At 35.3% G+C, this 23,956-nt stretch overlaps 1 protein-coding gene and 1 non-coding gene across 2 annotated transcripts in view; one reads left to right on the forward strand and one right to left on the reverse strand.

The window, feature by feature from the left end:
* Window positions 1-23,956, reverse strand: part of LOC109093089 (protein mono-ADP-ribosyltransferase PARP15) — a 619,635-nt gene that overhangs the window by 209,794 nt on the left and 385,885 nt on the right. The gene's annotated exons all lie outside the window — the stretch shown is intronic.
* On the forward strand, window positions 23,758-23,848 carry trnar-ucu. Its single transcript is given in 2 exon segments — window positions 23,758-23,794; window positions 23,813-23,848. It is a non-coding gene; the product is annotated as a tRNA-Arg (tRNA).

A 23,956-nucleotide genomic window follows, 5' to 3' on the forward strand; every position in this document is an offset into this window, starting at 1 on the left:
GGATCATGATAGATGACATCTGGGCAGGGAAATTTTATGTCTCTGTACAATCCCAAATATGTTGGTGGCATCACAGCAAAAGAACTGGGTGTATGCTTTCTCTCCCAGGTGCAACAGAGATTCAAATTTTTGTTTCTTGGATGCAGAGGCAGAAATGTGGGAAATGACAGTAAGGGAAATCCTGGGGCACATGGGGGGGTACATTTAACAATGGGAGCATGACGGTATTTGCAATGCCATCTGAGGGGGCAAAGGTCAAGCATATTCACCTACAGGGTTACCTGTCTTGCCCTGCACAGACAGAGATTTATCTTAGTCACTTAAACTTTTCACAATATTATGTAGGATAGTTGGTGAAAGACCTAAATTCTTTGCTGTATTTTGCATTGAGAAATGTGATTTTTTGGATTTGTTTGACACATTCCTATTAGAATTTGGCAAGCACTAAGATGCTCCTTTTATAAACAATCATGATCCCCTCTCATCTATTACTCAATTCCACCTGTTTTGCTTGTGTGTTTAAAAACAGTTTATTCAGGGCCTTCTGCTTAATCGCTTTTACTTTTATTTTTCCTTTGTCCTAGCTTTCTTTGGAGTGTGGGCAGTAGCAATCTTCATCAAAATGTGTATATATTTAATAAATCCATTCCAAAAAGTTGGGACACTGGCCTAAATTGTGAATAAAAACAAGAATGCAATGATGTGGAAGTTTCACTTCTAATATTTTTATTCAGAATACAACATTGACAGACACAACAAATGCTTTTTCTCTAAACTGAGAAAAATGTATCATTTTCTGAAATTAGAAAAATATTTTGATTTTTAAATTTCATGGCCTCAACACATCTCAAAAGTTGGGACAAGGCCATGCTTACCACTGTGTGGCATCCCCTCTTCTTTTTATAACAGTCTGCAAGCGTCTAGCTGGGGACTGAGGAGACAAGTTGCTCAAGTTTAGGACTCGGAATGTTGTCCCATTCTTGTCTAATACGGGCTTCTAGTTGCTCAAAGCCCCTTTCACACTTCGCGATTCGGGAGAAAAATACCACTGGTAACGTCTTCCGGCAATTGTTCCAATTAAGCGGGATTTTTTGCACTTTCACACTGCCAGTGATTACCCGGAATATGTGCTTGCTTTCACATTGCAGAAGGCGACACCGCAATGTTCCGGCAATTTTCCCGGGTCCGGCGTGGCAGTGTGAAAGGGGCTCAACTGTTCAGGTCTTCTTTGTAGCATCTTCCTTTTTAAGGATGTGGCAAATGTTTTTTGCGGGTGAAAGATCTGGACTGCAGGCTGAAGCCATTTCAGTACCCGGATCGCTTCTTCTACACAGTCATGATGTTGCCAATTGATGCAGTACGTGGTCTGGCATTGTCATGCTGGAAAATGCAAGGCAGGTCTTCCCTGAAAGAGAGGCGGCGCTCTGGATGGGAGCATATGCTGTTCTAGAACTCCGATATACCTTTCAGCATTGATGATGCCTTTCCAGATGTTTCACAGGCCCAATGCTGTGATTTCCATTGCAGTAGCATTCCTGTATGTGATGCAGTGCCATCTAAGAGCCCGAAGATCACGGTTATCCAGTATGGTTTTCGGCCTTGACCCATACGCACAGAGATTGTTCCAGACTCTCTCTCTGAATCTTTGGATGATATTATGCACTGTAGATGATGATAACTTCAAACTCTTTTGCAGTTTTTCTCTGAGAAGCTCACTCTTCTTGATGTTATCACTATATTTTCGCTGCAGCATTGGGGGAAGTGGTGATCACTCTGCCCATCTTGACTTCTAGAGACACTGCCACTCTGGGAGAGGCTCTTTTTTATACCCAATCATGTTGCAAATTGACCTAATAAGTTTACAAGTGGTCCTCCAGCTGATTTCCTTATATGCTTACATTTAACTTTTCCGACCTCTCTGTACTACCATAATCCCAACTTTTGGAATGTGTGTAGCTCTCATGAAATCAAAAAATGAGCCCAATATTTGGCATGACATTTCAAAATGTCTCACTTTCAACAGTGATATGTTTATCCATATTCTATTGTGAATAAACACATAAGTTTATGATTGTAAATGATTCCTTTCTGTTTTACTCCAATTTGTACAGGGCCCAACTTTTTTGGAAGCTTTAAGCCATCAGTGAAACCTTGCAAAAGTTTTCTTTGTACTTTTGTCATTAACTCAAAATTAAAGCAAATTGCCTATACCATAGAAATCCAAGAGATTGTAGCCTACGGAAGATACATATCATATCACATATCATATATTTTTGACTATGGGCTTGTCACATTTGCAGCATCTCATGTATGACACTACGTTCTAAAAAAGTGGCACTCAAGATACACGTCTTCATTTATTACTGTACTTATGAAGACGCTGACAAACTACAATTTTGTGTCACAGAAATGAATAATAAGAAAGTACATTTGCATGTCCACGCTGATGCACCGAGGACAACCGTCTGGAGAACAGATGGATGGAATTAAATGCGCCCTCGTTGCATGTAGAAAAAACATCAGTCGATGGGTATTTTTTGGTTGTTGTTGTTGTGTGTTTTTTGACATTATCAGAGTAACTTTAAAAAACTATTATTTCACCGACAACAAATTTAAAATCGAGAATAGGTCATAATCAAGTCATAAATCCTTGTGTATCTTGATGACCAGCTGAACCTTCAAAGAACACATGCAAAGATGCTTGATTCTTGCAGGTTTTGCATTGCACAACCTCAGAACGATCATGCCCTTTCCTAACAATCAAAGAACTGTTGTGTTCCCGGCCCTTGTCATTTCTAGGCTGGACCTACTGCAATGCTCTTCCTTGCCTGGAGATTTCCATCAAGCACCAAATCAAACGCTCTACAGACCGATTCTGTACGTGCTCAAGGGACACGGATGGTCTTCAAACTAAGCAACAAGAAAGAGCAGTTAACGCTCTCCTTATCTCCTTGCACTGGGTGTACTGTTGCCGGCTCGCATCAAGTTCAAGACATGATGTCTGAATATAGAACAGGCAACAGTCTCAGCAACCCCGTAAGACAATCACGAATCATGAATCTACATCCCCTCCAGAGAAGTAAGAATGGTGTAAAAGGTGGGGGTGCCGGTACTGAGATGCCTATAAGTGAGCGACGCCTCATAAGGGTAACATCACAGAGAGTGCTCAAAATTACTTTCCAGGCAACTTCTCGGGTCACTTGTTCCTGCTGTTGGAATGATCTTCCCACTCCTATCTGGAATGCGGAATCCCTGACAGTTGCAATCGAACGCTGAAAACCTATCTCTTGTGTGACCTACTTGACTTGTCGCTAAATAAAAAAAAAAGTCTTTCTCTTCATTATTCCTTCGCTTCTAGCTTGTACTTATTTGAACATGCATGAAACGTTTGGTATTTCGAGCACTTCCTGTGGTCTGTTTGCCTTTTTGAGAGTATCGCTTTATCTATTCCCCAGTTGTAAAGCCGCTTGTAGATAAAACATCTGCAAAATTCTAAATGTGAATGTAAATATTAATGCATTGAGGAGAAAGACATTCTGTAAAAATCCTGCATTAAAGCAGTCACACGTTTTTTATAAACAATTTAATTTTGTCTTCTTGTGCCAGTTAGTCCACCATAACATTTCTTTTTAACTACTTTCTTGCAAACTTTGGTAATAAAACAGCTGCCAAATATGACAAAATGTACTTGAACCAATCACGCATGTATAAAACAAAACACTCACAAACAGTCACACATCATCAAGCGTTAATTTGAACAGACAGCGAAAATCTACACACATTTCAATTTATTTCTTTGGAACCATTGATTTGATTATTGTATATTCATGTTGATAATAATTTAACAGATGCATTCATAGACATTTTGAACTCTATTGGGGTTAGACAACACGTGTTCAGGACCTACTCACTGTAGCCGAAATCATACTCTAGATTTAATACTGTCACATGGAATTGATATTATATAATAGTGCTCCTGTAGCTCAAGTGGTAAGCGCATTGTGTATCAAGGGTTGGGGTTCGATTCCCGGGAATTCATGATATAGGTAAAAATTGATAGCCTGAATGCACTGTAAAGTAAGCTTTGGATAAAGCATCTGCTAAATGCATAAATTTAATTTTAAATTTAATGTGATGATGTTGAAACTACACACAGCCAAGTGATGATATCTCAGATCATTATCAGTCTTGTGCAAACTTCACATAGCTAAAACTGTAATTCTAACTCCTTTGTTATAAGGATGGAACAAATATCACTTCTACCACAAACGGCTTTGTAAGTAAAGTCTTCCGATTTAGCTCAATTCCTCACACATATCCAATAGCTCAGAAACAACTTGATGATGTTAACAAACCTAATGGCTCTCTCTTTTCTAGCATTTAGATACTGCTGCTACTTTAAGCTTAAAGCAGATTAAGAAAACAGTTCAATAAATTTTGTGACAAGTTTTATAGTTGTGAAAAAAAAACAAAAAAAAAAAACACTTTTCTGTGCTCTACATCATTTGTTCTCTGTGCTGGTTGAATAAAAGAGCCTCATATTGCAGCCAAATCAGAATGTAAATCGTCTCAGTGTGTCTACGTACGTACTGAAAAAGATTTTGCATAACAGAATAATAAAGATTTAGTAGATGTAAAAGACAAGTCAGTGAGAGAAGTACACTTGATTAGCTTCAGTCGCTCCAGAGCAGGTTAAATTGTGGTTTTGTTGCCTTTTCTATGCGAAAAAAATAAAATAAATAACAGAATTTTTTTAAAAATCAAATAATACTAATAATAAATAATAATCATAATAAAATCACATACCGTCAAATTTCCAGCTTATTATAACCTAAATAATGTATACTTAAACTGGATGTACAAGTTCACCCTTGATGATAAAAATTAAAGTTCAAATCTCATCTACCCTTACAAAAATAAAGTTGAAATTTGTTCCTTTGAGAAGTTAATAATCACTGTAACATACATCCATCATATTTACAGTCTAGGGGTGTTTAAGGCGCTTTATGTCAAAAGGTGTTTTTTGGATTCATTGATGCTTTCTGCAAGAACATGTTTTGCAGCCATGTCTGCTTGATCATCTACATTAAATCCCATTGATTATAAAGAAAAAACGATTTCCTTTGCAATATTAGAAAATACCTAACCATCATGTCCATGATTCTTGCTGTCATTTCTTGTCTTTCCGTCAGTAACAAACCTGTGAAGGACAAGATTGATAACAGAACAAGATTCAACTCATTTTTTTTCTCGGTGAGTGTTAGTGAAAGAAACTTGGATGTTCAGATCAGAGGTTTAGGAGCAGCCTTAACACTGTTGATTTTCAGTGCAGCAGGAATCCTGTCCAAGGCTTCATGTGACCTGGATCGAATCGTCCTGATCAAAGAGCCAAAGACTTGGATAAAAGCAAAATCCTACTGCAGAGAGAAATACATGGATCTGGCGTCACGGTTCTCTGAGCGATGAAGACAGAGCCAAACTAAAAGGAGCAGCAGATGCGGTGACTTTTAAATCTGTGGCCTGGATCGGCGTCTAACAGAGACACCGGGGCGTTGGTCGTATCAAAACATGTCAGTCACTATGCGATGTGGGATTCTTCAGATCCGAACATGCTTTGACACAGAATAAGGCCGTTGTGTGGTTCTGGTTGAACCAAACCAGCAGATGGGGGGACAGAGACTGTACTAACAAATACGGCTTCATTTGCCAAACTGTGGTAAGTTCCAAATTATTCAATACTCATAGATCTCTTTGATTTGAGTTACAAAAAAAAAAATTAAAAATACTCCACGAGATCTTATACACACGAAAACGAAAACAAAACAAAAAAAACTTTAGTATTTCTGTCTTGGGTTTTCCAGTACAAACTATCTAAACAGAGCATAAATCAAAGATACATTTACTTGAAAAACAAAAATGACTTAAGATATCATTACTATATAGACCAAGTCTTCTGTTTTGTATTTTTAAGATCAAATATCCACTTAGACTTTGATCTGTGTGGATAGATGATAAAGCTCTTATCGTAGAAATCATTTTTTGAGATCTCCAATTAATGTATCTGATGGCAAGGATGATTAGTAGGACATTTGTCACCCGGAAAAACAAGACAAAATAATGAGGGAAGGTTTAACAGGAAATGTTAACCTGACCTCAATGCATTCTTAAATCATTTTTTTCCAGAAAAAATCCTTTATAGGCAGATGCGATCAATATCACTAGATGACAAATATCAGCCTCAGAAGAAGAGGGATAAAAACAGTTTTATTAAAGACACTTCATGAAACTCTGCAGTAACAAATGTGTTGTGTGTCTTCAGCATAAACCTACATAAACAACATAAACATCAACTTCTCAGTGCTCCATACTGATACTGATGCGATTAAAACTGTATTATGAAATTACTATTATTATATAACAGTGCAGTTAGCCAATACACAGTAACACACACACAGATCTACTGCTTTGTATTTACAATCCACACTTAAATCACAGAACTATTTTAGGCTTTCTTTGATATTTTATGTATGTCATCAGTGTACAATCATCACAGTTTTGGATTCCATCATCATTTGAAATACGCTGTAGATCCTGAAAAATATGAAATGTGCGGATAGCAGCACGTTAATGTATTTGCATTCAAAAACTGAGCAAAGAGCTCTGCCTTTATAAAATCACCTTTTCAAGACTTTTTTGAGGATGAGTTTGTCCATATTTTCTGTGAGCAAACTTTAAACTTATAGTTAATTTTTGTATGGCACTTGCTCACATTTTTCAAGAATGTTTCTCTGTCCTATCTACTCTCTTACAGACACACAGGAAACAGACTTACAGAACAAGTTTTTTTTGGTTAAAAAGTACATTGCCATGAAAATGAGCTGGCATGATGCTCAAATTCACTGCCAGCAACACACTACGCAGACCTGGCCGCCATTACAGAGGACACAGAGAACACATTCGCCACAAACATACACTTTCTAACATGAGCCTCATCGCATGCTTGGATCGGCCTGCATAAGAACCCATGGGATCCCATGGATCCATGGCTTGTGGTCAGATAATAGCAGTGTATCGTGGTCTTCTATGAAAGGGGTCTTGGGCAGCCTGATCTGAACGGAATCAAGGATTGTGTGACAGCCAGTACATGAAGGACGAGGGATCCTAATGGACTCCTGCTCGACGCTACTACTGCTTGCCTTTCTACTGCCGCGATACACAGGAGAATACAGCGTGTGAGATTCACAGTCAAATCAGACGGAGATCTGACGAATCTGCAGTGATGGAGGCCATAGAGAAGAAGTGAGATGATCCTGCATGTTTATTTAATATCATTAATATGTTATTATAGTTAAAATGCAGAATAGTAATTTAGGCTATTCTGATTGTTTTTTTTTTAGTATTTTATTTTTTTTTAGTTTCTATTTTTCATTTTAGTAATTTTGTTGTGTGTTTGTGTCACTTGCATGTTTCTATACATCCTTAAATCAAGATACATTTACCTTCAGAAGCAAATGACTTAAATTATTTTTTTTGTTTGTTTTTTGTATAAAACTAGAAAACAACCACACAAACAAACAAAAAACCTTGTGTTATATTTGCCTTCTTATCTTCTGTCATTTTGAATGTTGGGTTGATCTAAGAATCAGAACAAAAATAGATTGATTTAAAAAGTTAGATTTTATTTTATTACAGTGTTTATTTATTTTAATTAACAACAAAAAAAAAAAGTTTATTTGTTTTTTTTTTTAATAGTTTTTTAACAAAAAATTTTTATAGTTTTACTTTATTGACACTCGTTCACTCATGACTGATGTAATCTGGTCTTTAGATGAAGGAGATCCTCTCGGATCAGGACATGGAAATCACATCCAGCATAAAATGGAGCGTCCAACCTGACGGGAAGATCTTCCAGCAGCAGAAAACACAAGAAAACACACAAGAGACGCCATGTGAGGAGTTAGGTCCAATGAAACGCTAGACTCTGATACAAGCGATAACTTGTCCAAACATTAATGAATCTTTAAGCAAAAGGCATTCATAATATATTAAAGATGTTCAACACCATCACATGTAATAATACAGTGAATGCATGGTAAATTATAAATTAATGATGGAATATAAATATGTAACACTTGAATTAGTTCAGTTTGGTATTTGTTAACATATAAATCTTTCAAGATATCAGGCAAAAAATTTAGCTTACGTCTATTAAGTACAGCAATTTTTATTTAATCTATGTTTGATACGCTGTGCAGTCGATACGAAGACTGAACTGACTCAGGATAACACGCGAGCACAGCGTCGTGCAATTAAACACAGATTTGCTATTTCTATTAATGAAAACCCATCACTTCAAAAAAGAACTTTCTTCCTCAGTACTTTTCCTTTTGTTTTCCACGAGAAGTACCTAAATATTTTGGTAACACTTTATGTATCTTATTTTTTAACACGGAAGTAAGCCATTTTCTGTCAATATGCGAGACTTCCAGTTCATTAACCGCTGAAGGGAAATAATGAGAAGAATAACATAGTTTTGTACAGCTAAAAATAGCTGGATGCGGAAGAGACCAGAAAAAATAAGGTGGATAATGAACAATTCTCACTATTAACTAGAATGCATTTACTTGCATATTTTATAGCTGTTTATTAGTACTTATAAAGCACATATTAATGCCTTATTTTTCATGACCACATTCTAGATCAATTAATCCTACCCCATACCTAAACTTAGCAACTACCTTACTAACTATTAACCCTTTAAGCCTAACGTGTACCCCCCCCCCACAAAAATATACATAATCTTATTACTAAGCAACCACTAAAATGAATAACACACGATATGTCTCAATTTAAAGCTTAGAAACTCAGCTTTTTACTGCAATTCTTAACAAGCGCTTGATCAACACCAAAACCTGTAGGTGTCAAATAAAAGCTTAGAGTATGAACTTTACATTGCATGTAGTCAGTTATTTGCTGATAAATAAGAAAAGCACGTTTTCATAATTTATAATACATTACAGTACATAGTACAAAAATCATATGACAAAAACATCACTCAGCTCAGATAGGAATGTGCCATATATCATTTGAAAGATCTCAGAGTAGAATACAACAATTTGTCAGGTTTTGCTTATAACTTCATAAAAACATGTTCAGAAATCACAGCATTATTGACAGCAGATTATCCCCAAACTCACTATAATCCATCACTTAGATCTAAAGATATTTCATCAAATCTCAGCATGACATTATTAAAAAATAATTTTCTTAAAATGTAGAAAGTTTTCTATCAAACAATGCTTATCTTTTGACTCTCTTTGCTAAACAAGTTTATGCTTAAAACAAATAAAATATCTGCCACTGGAGTCAGAAAGCAAAATAACTCATTCAATTTTAGTACAAAACTAGAATAAATATCTTATTTCATTCTGGATGTCACTGATTTAAGAATGTTTTACTAAAAAAAAAAAAAAAAAAAAAAAAAACTTAAAACACTGAGGAAGAACATTGTTGCAGTCTACTGTAAATTACATTAAGATCGTTTTCTCAAGTTTTACTTTTCACTCAAATTGTTATGCTGATAATATAATCTGTGATATACAATTTTGCATTTATTTAGTCATTTATTTAGAAATTTTATTTAGAAATTAATTTTAGAGAGCAACCATACATTTGGTTTGTGCTTTGCTTTCTTTAATATTCATTTACTCTTCATTCACATAGGATTTATCATTAATTAATTTTATTTTTCCATTTAATCATATAATCATTTTAATCATTTATTTACTCATATCATTGATTCATTCAAGGATTAGTCATTTATATTATTTTTTTCCATTGTTGTTTAGTCTTATGATTGTGTGCTTTCAGTGGATATTTGTCTTCATGAGTAAGAGATCAGAGAATGTTTCCATTTCAAGGATGATGTAGTGAAGCAGTAATTCTCCATTGCTGTGGTCTGTGCTATAATAACACTTGTTGTATTTGTGCTGGTCATACGAAGTCTGAACACTGAAACATACACAACTTAGATTATTCAATAAACTCTGCTCATTTTATCATCACTTTGTCCCCTGCTTCTGCTCTTCTCTGGCTTTCTCAGTCAGCCTTTTGGCTGACAGAAGACTGTTAAAACTGTTTTGACATCTGAATTACAGTTTTTCATCTGAAACTTCTGTCACAGTAACAACTTCTCATTTAGATCAAGTATTATTGAGAAAGTGAAGACTAAACCGGACCACATCCGGCACAAGAGCCACTAGTTTAGCTACACAATAGATGAGTTTAACTGGTTCATTTAGAGCATTTAGCCTCCATAAAGCTGCTCACTAAATCATATTTGACTTTAATGTGTTGTGTTTGTGTGGTTAATGGTGATTCATCTGCATGGTTTACAGCAGGCATCCTCAAATAGCGGTGCAGATCGACTACCCTCCGTGTGCACACACATGACATTATTTAATGACATCAGTGCAGCCAAACAAATGTATCATGTGTTTGTGATTTGATTTGATTTTCATTTAATTTAGCTTATTTTTAGGTAGTTATTGCACCATTATGTGGACATAGGCCAACATTGTTTGTTAAATATCTAGCGAACATACCGATTTTTGTGCTTTTGAAATTTAAATAAAAATGATTATATAAACAAACAAAAGATAGTTCTGTTCTTGCTCTGCAAACCTTTTTGTTACCAATCTTTTCCATCCAAGTTACACCACGTTCAAGCCTTATTATTTATTTATACGTTGTGTAATCTATTATATGTCTGTAAATGATAGGATCCATACCCATATTAAATATATTATATATTAACTAATAATAACCAGCTAAATTAATTTCAACATTGATAATAATCAGAAATGTTTCTTGAACAGCAAATCATCATATTAGAATGATTTCTGAAGATCATGTGACACTGAAGACTGGAGTAATGATGCTGAAAATACAGCTGCGCATCACAGGAATAAATTACACTTTAACAGATATTCACACAGAAAACAGTTATTTTGAAACATAATATTTCTCATTATTTACAATTTTTGCTGTATTTTTTATATTAAATCAGCTTTGGTGATTCAGCCAGAAATCAGCCAGAAATGTCTCCTGTACAGCGGAGCTAGTGGGGGGGGTATAATTCAGCGAGTGTATACTGTTATAAAATAGATATTGCATTTGATGTTCAAGTGGTCAGGATAAATGTGAAGACAACAGAATGTACACTTATGACCACGTGACTAGCAATGTAGGGCATGCTGACTAGGGCTGGGTATCAATTCAGATGTCCCAATTTGATTCGATTTTGATTCACAAGCTCTTGATTTGATTCGAATCTTGGTTTGATTCTCGATTTAAAACAAAACAAAACAAAACAAAACAAAACCAAAAAAAAAATTTTTTTATTACATTCAGTGAATATCATTTTAATACAAATGCTATTGATATTTCTAAAAAATGAACAGTAAACATCAGTTTACAAATGGTGAATTTATAAAAAGAAATTAAGAGCCACAGGCCTGTATTTTAAACCTTTTTTTGTATTGGGTCCTTTTTGAAACAATAAGGACAATAATGTTCTTCTTAATTTTTCTGGTAATCAGATGAAGACATAAAACAATTTAATTTATCCTAATCAAATGAAAAACCCTTTTATTTTTGCACAACAGAGGTAGACTGTTAAAATTTAAAAGAAAACAAATGTGCTTATTCCTTTAAAAATAAAGTTTTATTTATATTTATTATTAGTAGTAGTAGTAATAGTAGTAGCATAGTTGTTACATTAAGTCTTAAGACTTAGTAATATTTTTGACAGTTTCTTCACATGAAACTAAGCTTTTATTTTGACGGGTTGCCGTGAGGAACTTGCAGCTGCTGTGTATGTGATATGACGGTAGTTTTGTCAAATTAAACGGTAAAATGCTAATGAAGTGACTCTCAGAGCAACCAGGGATGAAATTTGTGTATTCATATCATCACAATGAGACTACAGAGGCGCTTGTGTAAACAAAACAGTTTTAATTCATTCATTCATTCATTGCGGAAACTATGGTGTCTTTATGCGTGATGTCAAATGCTTCCACAGATTTGTAGTATTACTATAGAATTTTACCTGAGCATTGCAAATCACACATATAGCTTTGATCTTGGTTCTTGTCAACAGTGTCTCCGCCATCATAAGCACTGAATGAGTGACAGACTTTCTGTTGTAACATTGCGCAAGGTAAATAAGAGGTTGTCATCTAGTGGAGAAGACTAATGGAAAGATTCACATTAATCAGATCTTCTTTTAAATGTTTGCTGAAATAAATACTGGAAAAGATCGATTCGTGGCTTTTGAAAATCGATGTCAAATCGACGCCATTTAAAAAAAACGATTAATCGAAAAATCTTTCTTTTTCTTCCCCAGCCCTAATGCTGACATCCACCAGATCCCTGGATCCCCCCAAGAACATTGTTGGTCAGTCATTCTGTAACATATACGCATAATGATACAATAATTATAAAAATAACTAATATTAAATGAAAAGGAAAGGGCATCAGAAACATTAATTTGGCTGCAGTGATTTCATTAAATGGCGTCATGGGAGTGCACAAGTAGGACAGTTGAAATTTGGCTTGGTTCTAACCAGATCACAAGACATGATAACAATGGCAACACCATCCTACAGTTTCTACAGTTCCTCACAACAACAGAGATGTAGACAAGTGCTTAGAGTTCTTTATGGTAATGATTTTTCAGTGTTATATTATATTCACCCTTTCCACTCTGTGTTTGTTCCATCGACATTTAATATTATTATTAATCAGCATGTCAGGAACATTTCATAATAAACAATGTTATAATAATGAAAGGTATTTGTCGATGACAAGGAAAGACTAAATTATGTTCATAATGAGTACTTTGTTTTCAGTAAATATCTATTTTAAGCAAAATATAAAAATGGTTCAGACTTCAAGAGGAAAACCCTGAGGCTTCTGCCATATCTAAATGTAAAAATAATAAAAACTTGATAAAACATCTGATCTTATCTTCTAATATTCATATCCAATTGTTGTTTAATGATGTGATCTTATTTTTTGATTCCACTGCTTTGTCTCTCAAGGCCCATTAGAATTTGTTTAAAAAAAAGTTAAAAATTCTAAATTTATAACTATTCCAAATGGAAAGGTATTGTCCAGACCTCCACTTACTGGAGCTTTTGGAACTTTACTAGAATATCACTGGTTTACCAATGAGTTCAGCTGGCTTGTCATGATCATCCATCATGTCTTTTGCTTTTGCCTAATGTGCTTTAAATCAAGGAGATCCATCAATGTCATCAGGTAATGAGAGGCTTTGCATGAAAGTTGGGTTATTACAGATGGATTTATGAGACATAAACTCAAGACCAAATGACTACTGGCAGATACTTTATTTCAGTCAACTGTACTGAACTCAGTTACATCGCAATACTACTTCTCTCTACACATTTTAACTACAACTACAAATCATGTACACGGAAATATTTCATTTTCTAATTTCAGAAATTGCTATTTTTTTTTTCTTTTATAAATACTTACAAATAAACAGCAAGTAATACTGAATTAAAACATGATATTAAGCAGAAAGACTGAAACAGTATTTTCTCGTAAAACCTACTCCAATAATCTTTATTTACATCTGAAAAATATTTAACAGTATACACAAAATAAAATTCAATGTAGAAACTTTTTACTCAAATTGTTACATTATTTGTCTTGTGTTGGACTTATGTAATTTCCTGTTTCCCAAGCTAGATGAAATGACTAGCAATATGGGCACGGTTTTCTCAAGAACATTAAAAACTTTTGCTTCATCAATTTAAGAAAGTTCAAATTAAAGAGAAACATACTGAGTCATGGTACAACAGTAATACCCATTCTCTCAAGATAGAAAGCCATAATCCCAGAAGCACAAAAAAAAAAAGAGAGAAACTCACTTGCAGGTTTTTAGAATTGCGTGGAAAAACAGTATGTCCTGCTATAAATGCTGCCATGGCCAACCATATCTGCAAACTCATAGAAAATAACCAAAACAACCCAATTTTTTATTTTTAGCACAGTGGCTAGTGTTACGTTCCCAGTTAGTCTAGGGTTAGAGGAACAGGTAATAGAATAAAAAGGTGATGTGTGGAGGCAGCAAGGTTCATTTCCCAACCCCAGAGACTTAACGAAGGCCAACAATCAACTTAATATAAAAAACAAGTTTTTATTTTACAGGTATGGGAGGATGTCAAAATTTCAAGAGGGGGCAAGGCCAACATAAACAAAAACCCTGTAACTATTTGAGAGAAACTAACCAAGCTAACAAAGAAAAGAAATATAATAAAATAAACTAACTCCCTAACTAGCATAAACAGGAGAAAAAAAAGAAAAAAAAAAAACCACACACCACACACACGATAAAGAAAATGGTACCCACCTCTCTACTAACACATTCCAAATAAATTAACAACATAAGCTTAATAGGTAACAAACAATAACATAAGTACAGACAAACAGATAATAACTTCCAAAACAAACCAAATTCCTTGTCATAGGCTCCAGTTACCACAAGAGTGTTAACAATAACACTGTAAAGGAATTAATCAACAAAGTATCAATCAAAACAACTAAAGCTTTTTTTGGTTGAGAATAAAGTCCTCACGACACAGCCTCCACAGACACACCTTGCGCTAATCCTCACAGCTTCCCCTACTCTGCAATCCCATCAGATCACCAATCATTGCAATCAGATGCCAGCCATTACCTCCTGCTTATGAGAAGTAAAGGTGTAGAGAGAGAAACAGGGAGAAAACAAAATAAATACGTCCTTGGACGGAACACTAGATTAACAAATAATCAGACATCACCAAACTCAATGTTGCCCAGTTTAGCAGTAATGCTTTTGTGAATTTCTTCACTGATAAAAATAGACAAGAAGCACTAAATAAACTTATCACTGCAACTAAACCAACATGTTTATTAGATCCTGTACCCACTAAATTACTGAAAGAGTTGTTACCTTTAGCAGAAAAACCACTTCTCCTTATTATTGTAATTTCTAGGTTACATCCCAAAACCTTTCAAGCGAGTGGTTATAAAGCCTCTAATAAAAGAAACCACAACTAGGTCCTAGTGTACTTACACGTTTTAGTGCAAATTACAGACCCATTTCAAATCTGCTGTTTTTGCATACAAAATTTAGAAAAAGTTGTGTCTGCTCAATTGTGGTCCTTCCTGCAAAAAAAGAAAAAAGATATCTAGGCCCCGTCATAGCACAAAAACTGCACTTGTTAAAATTACAATGACTTGCTTCTAGCATCAGACCAAGGCTGCATCTCATTTTTTTAATTGTTCTTAGTGCTGTGGTCGACAGTATAGATCATGACATACTCATAGATGGAAGAAATACTTGGAAGGTGCATCCATCTGATCAATGTTTAAAAAATGAGCACGAACTAAAGCACCTTGTGCCTTAAACTCTAATAGCTCTTTAAGTTCAGCTTTTTTCCTAAAACAAGTTTCCAAAATATTACTATCACCTGAGGATTGATACAACTTTTGTAAATCTATTAATTGTTTTTCACGAATTAAATTCTTTTGTAACATTTCGAGTATATTGTTGTGTGAATTGCTTTATCTGTACCTTTCCATAATCCCACCATTGCTGTAAGGATTTAAAAGATGTTTTCGTTTCTTTAAAGGATTTCCAAAAAAATGTAAACAATTCAATAAATAATTTATCATTTAAAAGATTCGTATTAAAATGCCAATAAGCACTTTTGGATTTCACTGAATTTAAAATAAACTTAGTTCTTGAAAATACACCTCTGGTGCAACTCTGACACATCATCAGTGATGTATCCTGGGTTTTATTGGGTGTTTCGGGTCTCAAAACATCATACACCCTCATCAGAATTGAGGTCTGTTGATCAGACCCTGGCTTGTGTCTGAGTAGCTTGTATGATCCACGGATCGCCCCGCTTGATCCACAGCCACCTTGATGCCTTTTCGGCGGCATCCGTGATGTTCTTGATGGCTTTCCTGATGTGCAGTCCCTTTACTCCAAGCATCTTGAGGGCTCTGATGAGTGACTGCCCGACGAATCCTCTGCACCCAACCTCGATGGGATTGCATCGGGTCCTCCACCCCCTGCTTCGGCATTCGTCTGCCAGCTCCTCGTACTTGGCCCTCTTCCTCTCAAATGCCTCCTCCATACGGTCTTCCCTGGGAACAGTCAACTCCAGCAGGACCACTTGCCTTGTTATTTCTGACACCAGGACAATGTCTGGCCTGAGCGTGGTCACTGCGATGTTTTCTGGGAATTTGAGCTGTCTCCCTAGGTCGACCTTCAGCTGCCAGTCCTTTGCTGTTGAGAGCAGCCCCTCTGATTGCTTCAGGCGTTGATGTGGCTTCTCCCCGGCTTTAACAAAGGCGATGTTCTGTCTTGCCATACTATGATCAGTAAAAGACAAAGGCGTGATAAAACATTTGTTAAATAAATTTAAATGATGTTTAAAATCTATCTAATCTTGCCAGTGATATATAATTATCACGCATGTGGGCCCATGTGTATTGTTTTTCATTACCATTTATCGTTCTCTAAATCATATTTCTCAATCAGATGAATTAACCTCTTACGTGAAGCCATATGAGGTTCAACATGATTCCTGTCCATATCCAACTCAGTACAATTAAAATCACCACCCAAAAAAAGAAAATCTTCAGAACCACAATCTTTTAATGTTGCACAAAGAGTATCCAAAAAAAAAAAATCTTTCTATAGGTGCCGTTGGAATATAAACACAAATAAATCAAACACAAACTTTTCATAAGAAGCTCTAACTTTTAACAGTCTGCCTTAAACAACTTCAACTACATCATACGAAGTTGGTTTAAACTTTTTATTAAATAAAACAGCCACCCCACCACTTATATTTGAGTAATGACTTAGAACGGATAATCCACTAAATTCCTTCATCCAGTCAACCTCATTCTCCACACTACTATGAGTTTCCTGTAAAAAAGTTATGTCTATATTTTTTTTTATTGCTCTTTTTTTTCAAATTCCTTACCCCATTAACATTCATAGATGCAATATGAATTTCATTCATAATGAAAGCAAAGAAAGAGAAAGAAACCAAAACGCCATACCAACAGGAAAAATTATTCCTTTTCTTCCACTTATACAACATCATTATTATGAGCGATATTTATGTTCCTCACTATTTTCTTCAATCTATACGCTTCTTTATTTGTAAATGAATCACTAGCCATCCAACTTTCTGCCCGATCCACAAATCCACAAGTTTCAAATCAGGAAAAATATTCTTTGCACTTTTACACCTCTTTTATTTTTTGTTAACCTGAGAAACAATTTAATGTCTTCAAGATCATAACTACGTAAATTAAGTTCACCTTGAGAAAGACTCTCACTGCATTCAGACGAATCACTGTCACTTTCCGTATCTTGAGTATCCTCATCTCGTAGTTCAGTTGTCTTACTGATTTTTACATCTAGCACTTTACTTTTCATCTTTCTTTTTTGTGGTGTCTTAAAGGAAACTGCTCTTGTTCTGGTGTCAATTGTGCTTCTTCAGCCATTACACTGATTTGAAAACCTTCACCATTTGCACCTTTTTTGCTTTCTGAAGGATAAACCACCCTATCAGAAACACTTACAACACTACTTGTAGGTAAATTGTTAGGAATTGGATCTGCTTGTTCAGTCTGAGCTGACGCTATTCCAGCCTCAATTTCTACCGAAGGATCTGCCACCTTCTCCACCACTAACGAACCTTCCACATTAAATTCATTTCCATCATTTTCCTTGCCCTGTACAACTACTTCATTAATTTTTTCTCCCTCAACATTTTTGGTTGGGCAATTCCGAATGAAATGCCCTTTGCAGCCGCATCTGAAGCATTTGACTTTACCAGTCGTGACGAAAATCGAATAACTAAAATCCTAAATTCGAAAATTCAGGGGAGAGTTGAGCTCATTACCAAGCCTCCCTTCTGGTATCAACCAATCATCACAGAGATGTAAATCACGTGATATTAGTTTGAATATCTCGCGCTGCACTGATAATGATCCATGATGAGTAGCGATATTGAATATTTGATCGCTAACAGATTTACCAAGCTGTCATTCAAACAGTACACAAATAAAAAAGGGAGAACACGCCTAGGCTACAGCAGTCTGCTTAATTAAATAGCACAACAAGCAGTTCTCTTTTTAACACAGACTTTGAAGAAGGGATTGATGTTTGCTTCAAGTGACAGACCAGGTAAGTGATGTTATATTATCGTGTTGTATGTGTGTCGTTTTCTTCACGTTTTCTGACTAAAAGCAACCAATAAAGAGATTTTTTAGTGTTTTTGAGAATATTATTATAATAATAATAATCGGCAGGGATCTAAAAAGCCCAATTAGTGTGCCTCCTCTATTTTAAAACCCACGAGTCGCCACTGGTACTGAGTAAAGTGTCCTGGTGGATGTATAATGTGTGGATTCCTGTTACAATCCTGTTAGGAGTAAAAGCTTTGTCGTTTCATCCATGGGTTGACTGCTCCGAAGTGAATCAACAAAGTTGCTGAAAACTGCCAGAAGATTGGATTCCCCCCAGAAGGGGAGTCGCAAGGTTTCCAAGGTGATGGGTGTCTCCAGGGACCGCACATGAAGAGAAGCCCACTTTTTGGGTGTTGGAGAGGTTTTATCTGGTTTCCCTGTGATACCCATTTTGGTTAGATTTACTAGTACCAAGGCGTATAGTTTCAGCGGGAAGGTGTTTCTTTGTCCCAGTGACACCTCATTTGCATGTGTTATGACTGTCCTGGGCTGCATTTCCCAAAAGCTTTATAAGCCTAAGAAGTTCATAAAAAACGATCATATGACTGATCTTAATATTATCGTCTGTTTCCCAAAAGCATTTTTAACTTAAGTAGCACTTGAAAATCATCATAGATCTACGAGTGCTCTGGAGTAATCATAAAGCCCTAAGTGCATCATAAGAAGTCAGATTTATGCGGTCACCTGCAGGACAATCAGCAGATTACGCCTTTAACTTTATTCAAGTGCAATGTGATTATAATATACGGATGTGATTGTATTTTATTGTACACAATACTCGTTTTTTTGTTGTTATTTTTTAAATGAATATATAAATAAACTAATTTAAAAGGGCAGAGAAAAAAATCAAAATACACATCTAAATTAAATGCCTGAAAAAAAAATTGAATAAAAGAAATAATGTAGGAAATATGCTTCGAAGACTGAAGGGGGTGAGGGTTGGGGTTCTGTCAATGACTTGCTGATGTGCACGATAACCAGCAATGTATTGGACCCGGAAATAACGTCTCTATATTATATACTGTAGTACTATATGTATATATTTATATAAAGTATATTATTATGTAAAATATGATAGAATATAATAATATTGTATTATAATAGTGTTGTATTATAGTTATTATTTCTGAGTTGTCTAGAGTGCAGCTTTAGGTTTACATTTCAATAAATAAGCATGTAGTACTACGATTACGAGCCATTCTATTAGGTGACATTTCAGCACTTGACAGATGGATAGCAACTCCTAAGTAGCACTTAAAGCACAGCTACGTGCGATTGTGTTAAGTGCATTTCTGTGTAACGCTCGTGAAACAATAACGAACGATCGTAAAATGACTCGTAGAAAACGCTCTTAAAGGGTTACTCCACCGCAAAATGAAAATTTTGTCATTAATCACTTACCCCCATGTTGTTCCAAACCTTTAAAAGCTTCATTCGTCTTCGAAACACAATTTAAGATATTTTGGATGAAAACAGGGAGGCTTTAGACTGTCCCACAGACTGCCAAATAAATAACAGTGTCAAGGTCCAGGAAAGTATGAAAAGCATCGTCAGAATAGTCCATCTGCCATCAGTGATTCAAGCGTAACGTTACGAAGCGACGAGAATACTTTTTGTACACGAAGAAAACAAAAATAACCACTTTATTCAACAATTTGTCTCCATTGTGTCTCTACACATCACCGTAGCGCCATTTTGGCAATTCTGAGCAGTACGCAGATGGCGTACACTCTTCTGTGTCAGCCATGTTGCGCCGATGCGCTATTTGCTTTTAAACCAAAGCGTAAGTACACGTAAAAACCGTATCCTTGTGGCGTAGCTGATACAGAAGAGCGTAAGCCACCTCCGTACTGCTCAGAATTGTCAAAATGGCACTACCCTGATTTGGAGAGACACAGAGGAGAAGAATTGTTGAATAAAGTCGTTATTTTTGTTTTCTTCATGTACAAAAAGTATTCTCACTTCTGTGAGATACTGTACCTGTGCTACTTATGACTGCTTTTGTGCTCCAGGGTCACATATGAACTTTAAAATTTCTATAAATAAATCATCTGACATTTTATAGCAACACATTTTATATTAGGGTAAATTCAGGTAGATGAAGCCAGTGTTTGACACCGAAACAAATTTGAAAAGCTGAATTCACTCCACATGATATTGCTGTGTTTATATATTATCTGATTTGCTTGAGTCCGGCAGCGAGACCGATCTTGTTACACTCGTCTCCGTGCTGACGCTTGAGGAAGCTGTTGATTGAAGTTTGCTGGAAGTGACTGGATCTGGGCTTCAGGAGCGAGTGAGGTATGTCAAGGCCTTCCCGCTGGCCCATTATCCATCCTGAGGAGAAAAAAATATTTGGGAGAAAATCAAAAATGGGAAAGTTGATGGAAAAATTTTCAAAACATTTTTAGTTTTCAGCAAGAAGCTACAAAACAATGTTTTGTTCTTCTCTATATGCTGAAGAATTTTGTAGAAGGGTTTGTTGATATATCATTTGACTGGTTTTATTTTTGCATTTTATCTATTTGCCTCTGTAGATTTCAGTTACAATACATATTTTTAAAGGCCACAAAAAAAAAAAAAACGCTTTTATCTCCTCTTCAGCAGCACTTACAGACACCAAACTTGGCAGTTTTTTTCTTCTCTATATTCTGTAGGATTTTACTGAGGCTTTGTTTAAATATCATCCATATGAGTTTTTTATAACATTTTACTCCTAGAAACATGGTAAATATGTGTTTGTTTTCTGTCTGTTGACAGTATTTTCTGATTTATGGAGTAATGAAAAGAGAAATCCAAAATCCCTCTGGAAAAAACCTTTAATAAGACAAAAAAAAAAAAAAAAAAAAAGTTATATGAGCCTGGCTTCATCCAATGTTCAGATATATATATAATTTGAAGCCCTTTAGCTTTCAGGTATTCCTTTGCTACATAGCTGAAGATTGAAAGAGTGCAAACATACATAGCATAACATTTCTACATATAATAGTGCAATCGTGCATATGATCTTCTAAGGACAAAAAAGAAGCAAAACCTGTTTTTACCCCTCATTCAATATGACTATAGAATCATAACAATATTAATAATATTTAGTATCATTCTAAACAATATTTTTATCTTATTATTTAAATTTAAAAATTGTAACAAATAAATATTACTATTGCAGTAATTTTGCACTGTTAAATATTTCATAATTATAACAATTTATTGTTGTTCTGTAAAATGTATATATATTATTTATTTGCTTTACTACAGAGTTTTTATTTTGGTGGAAAAAGTTGTGAGACCTAAAACCTTCTCTTTTTCTTTACAATAGATTTATAAACACTTCTTATTACAAAGTTGGGAAGATAGCTGTCATATATTTTCCAAATGCATGTTAATTTTGGACACTGGCTGAGATGCTAAGGGTTTCCCAAATAGCCACGAGGGGGCGCTGCTAGCTCATGCAGTGCTGTTAGAAGCAATCCATGCATTAAATAAACGTATTTTAAAAGAAAGATTATCAATATTCAAATTATATTACTTATACAGGAACCATAGTATTAGTACTTTTCGTACTTAAGTACAATAAATATCACATACTTTAACACTTTTACTCAAGTAATATTCTAAACAGTGACTTCAACTTCTACCAAAGTCGTTTTCTGGTAAGATATCTGTACTTTTATTTGAGTATGGCTTTCAGGTACTTTTTGTACAGATGTTTTTGATTTTTTTTGATTATGGTTTTAGGGTACTTTTTAGAAAGATAAGAGATGCACATGCTATGCCTGATCAATACAACAGGTATAAGACAATCAGTCCATGGACAACTCCAGGGGAAAACATAGGGACTACCACTGCCTTGAACAAAATCAATGGTTTAGCATGGCAGTTTTTTGTCACTAGAAAATTTTGGGAGTATCTGGTTGTTTTTGCATTTCAGATAATTCAGACAACATCACAATATAATAACCCACATGAAGGAGTCCATCCTGGATCCAGAGAGAAACGATTATTGGTTTAACTGGCTCAACAGTCTTTGGGGTTGATGGGTAACCTGGATATTCAACACTGCCATTCCTGTTGTTGTGTTGATGCTGATTTGTTGTATATCTCCAGAAAAAACAACAACAAATGTTTTTTAAAAGTTGAACTTACATTAATCTTACATGGCTTTCTAAACATGAGGCTCTTTTGTGCGAGACGCGAGTGCAACGGTGATAGATGTCTCTATTGAACAATATGCAGTCTGTGTGAACAGCTTGGTTTCAGTTTTGACATAAACAAGATCTTGTCCGCATTGATATTCTCTTTTTCCACAATATTTTGAATGAACAAACAGCAGCAGCCACATCTAGTGGGTATAACTGAATAGTCTAACAAAAACATTAAAAAGCAACAACACTTATCACATTTTTGTACACCACTGATAAGGCAGCCTTACTCACACCAGAAATTTAAATGCAACGGTTTTGCATTCGAATGTGGATTTTTAGAACCTTAAAGAAAATTTCCCGTTAGCTGAGTACTTAAAGTTGAAAATTCTAAAATCACTTTGTGCTTTGAAAAAACAACAAAATCAAAATGTTGCCAAGTGAAATACAATTAAATTTTCAAGCACATAGTCTCATGTTTGTTTTGCTTTCTGTGTATTCAAGAATTGAAAGGCATAAACTCGTCCTGTATGCAACATGCTAAGAGTATTTCATTACATTACTATGACATTTTACTAAAGTTTCACAACCTTCATTTTGTCAAATGCTTTGTTTTTGTGCATGTGCTAACTTCCTTTTAAATCAACAAGACTTGCATTTTACTAACTGATGCAAACATCTGCGTGCCTCAGACACTCCTGCAGCGACAGCGACACCTGCTGACTGCTCATGCTTTCACATGCAGAAATCAGAACTACAGCATTAATATAGTCAATTCCATACAGCAGCCCTCTCGTGTTTCCAATCATACAATTAAATAAACACAATAATAATAAAATATAATTTAATGTTTAATATATTACACGTTTTACTTTTAAACTTCCAAACAGCTGTATCTCAACGATCATCCGACTCTAACAGCGAGAGAACTCTGAGAACCGCAAAGCATCTGACTGGTCGTTTAAATACAGCTGCCTTGTTAAAACTTAACATATACTAAAATATGTGTTGTGATCTTTGTTTGTTTGTTTAGGTGAAGAATTTAACACTTTCGCTTTCTCCTCTATGTCACGTGTCTGCCCGTCTCAGCCAATCACAGCATCGCACGACAAAACAACGCCGATCGAAAATAAAAGGTTAAAGATAAATATTTATAATGTAACGAGTCAATCACCATTTCACGTTACAAAGAGTCAGAAAACACCTGTTAGGTTTACACCGTGGCTGAGATAAATAATAGGAGTAATATCCGCCACGATCAACAGGTGGCTCCGTGGCGCAATGGATAGCGCATTGGACTTCTAGGCCTATCTAGCGATGTGATTCAAAGGTTGTGGGTTCGAGTCCCACCGGAGTCGAGGTTTTATTTTTTATTTTTTTATTTATTTTTTTTCTTCTCCCCCATTGACTTCCAAAATACAATCCAGTTGGTTCTCAGGATATTTAACTTACAATGTAAAAAAGAA

The sequence above is a fragment of the Cyprinus carpio genome, chromosome B7 (assembly GCF_018340385.1).
Source record: "Cyprinus carpio isolate SPL01 chromosome B7, ASM1834038v1, whole genome shotgun sequence".
NCBI classification, from domain to species: Eukaryota; Metazoa; Chordata; class Actinopteri; order Cypriniformes; family Cyprinidae; genus Cyprinus; species Cyprinus carpio.